Below are 2,034 nucleotides of genomic sequence, written 5' to 3'. Positions count from 1 at the left end.
ACCACTACGGTTAGTCGAGTCGGGAAAACTTAAAAAAAAAATGGCAGATCATTTCTAAAAATGATTTTCGTCCTCGACGGATCTTTTCACGTCAAGTGCGACGAATATCGATTTGAATGAAAAAAAAAATCACTCCCCGCGTTCGTCACGTATGCAATAACTAAGACCGTTTACAAACGACCTTGTTCCGGGACACACAATATATCTCGTCGGGTAAGATCGAAGACGAGCAGCAACTTGCGTTTATCGTACCATGTGCGTTTCTATCTTTGCGAAACGCGTCCGGGGACCATCGAGTAAAATCGACCCGAGGTGACCAATACGGTCATACTCGAACGGTCGCGCCTTCAATAATTATATAGCTCCGCCATGGTTTGCCCGAGTAAAAACCGAACGTACGATGTAAACGCGAACAATTCGGTCCGAGGGAGTATTTATTATACCCCCTCCTACCAAAAAAAAAAAAACTAATAAATACATCACACAGTAATATATAAAGTAAAAGAAAATAAAAAAACTTTTTTAGCCCCCCCCCCCCCCCATTGACAACGTGGCATTATTCCGTACAAGAGATCCACTGCTGGACATTCGTATCCCGTACGTCTTTCCGTTCAAGCGACTCCCCGTTTCCCGATCGCATTGACAGGTTGATCTTGACAGCATCAAACGCAAATGTTCTAGTCGTTGCCCGTTGCCAAAATTTCGAAAATTGCGCAAATGTCGGTATCGTCGAAAAATACAAACCCTTACTCGTTTCGGAAACGGTTTTATTTTTCTTATTCTTCGCATTCCGTTCGTATCCACCGCGACCGTTGTAACATCACTATAATCTGCTGCAGCCCATCATTTTCGAACTGCCGCTGCTGGACTGCGAGCAATAATTAAATAATTTTCCGGCCGACCTCTCTACCCATAGGCGCCTTCAGTGCATCATGCATAGTATATACGCTGATTTATAAATGAATTGTTATATATCATATTGTTAATATTACGAATAAATGATTAAGTTATTTAAATTAAATACTTTTTTAAATTACATGAAAATAAAAAAATTATTTACGTTATTTTCGATGACTACAAATTAATGAGAACTACTAGAAAATTTGATAATAATAACAATAACATCTGTGCTACACTTTTAAATTTAATTATTTTTTTTTTTTAAAAAAAATCCAGGGGTTGTAAGTGCCCTGCACTCCTCTTGCGACGCTCATGTCTCAACAATGTATCATGTGGTATCATTATGAATCCCCTGCATAATACCATAGACACTGTGCGGCGATTATCGACAGCGCACAGCGTACGTGTAATTTCCGTGTGAGTTTCCGCTACGTTTAGAAACCGACAATAAGTCACATGCGTGTTTTATTTCTTTATAACTTTTAAAAACATATCTTACGTTTTTTTAATTTCATAGTCATTTCCAACGGTACACCTATCTCCAATTATTTTATTGAAACTCAGTGTTTGTAAACAGTCTCAATAATTAGTTGTAGAGCGATTTTATTCAAGCAGTCCAGAATTAAAAATTAAAGTGATAGTTGCAAGGACGGCAGGGTATGATTGGGATGAGAGTGTGTATTGTGAATTGAGAGCAATGTTAAGGAAATGAAGGAGCCGGGGGAAATACGTAAGCGCTCAGCTGACAAGACGGGACGATTAATAAGGCTATGGCTAATGTCACGTGGTGGCTGGAGCGCGAGCGTAAGTATAGATACGAGTCATTAAGGGATGATTTGATGGTATGTAAAAACGAACCGATTACTTTGCAAAACAAACGCCCATCTCCTTTCAACGCGTTTATGTACCGCGGTAGTTTCATAACGATCGATTCGGTCATAAATTATTACGAACGTAATGATGATATTATTATTACTATTATTATGTGCATACGTTGCGCGGCGAAAATATCGTATACTCTCCATGTACGGACATGGGTACGGGTATGCTTTGGTTGTACGATTGTAGTGATTGATTACGGCGTGCACGTGATTTTCGGACGTTAAAACGTTTTTAAAAACAAACCGCGTGTTC

This window comes from Sipha flava, unplaced genomic scaffold (genome assembly GCF_003268045.1).
Source record: "Sipha flava isolate LNK unplaced genomic scaffold, YSA_version1 79_pilon_pilon, whole genome shotgun sequence".
Taxonomy (NCBI): domain Eukaryota; kingdom Metazoa; phylum Arthropoda; class Insecta; order Hemiptera; family Aphididae; genus Sipha; species Sipha flava.
The sequence above is the reverse complement of the archived record's forward strand: the minus strand, read 5'-3'. Positions refer to the sequence as shown.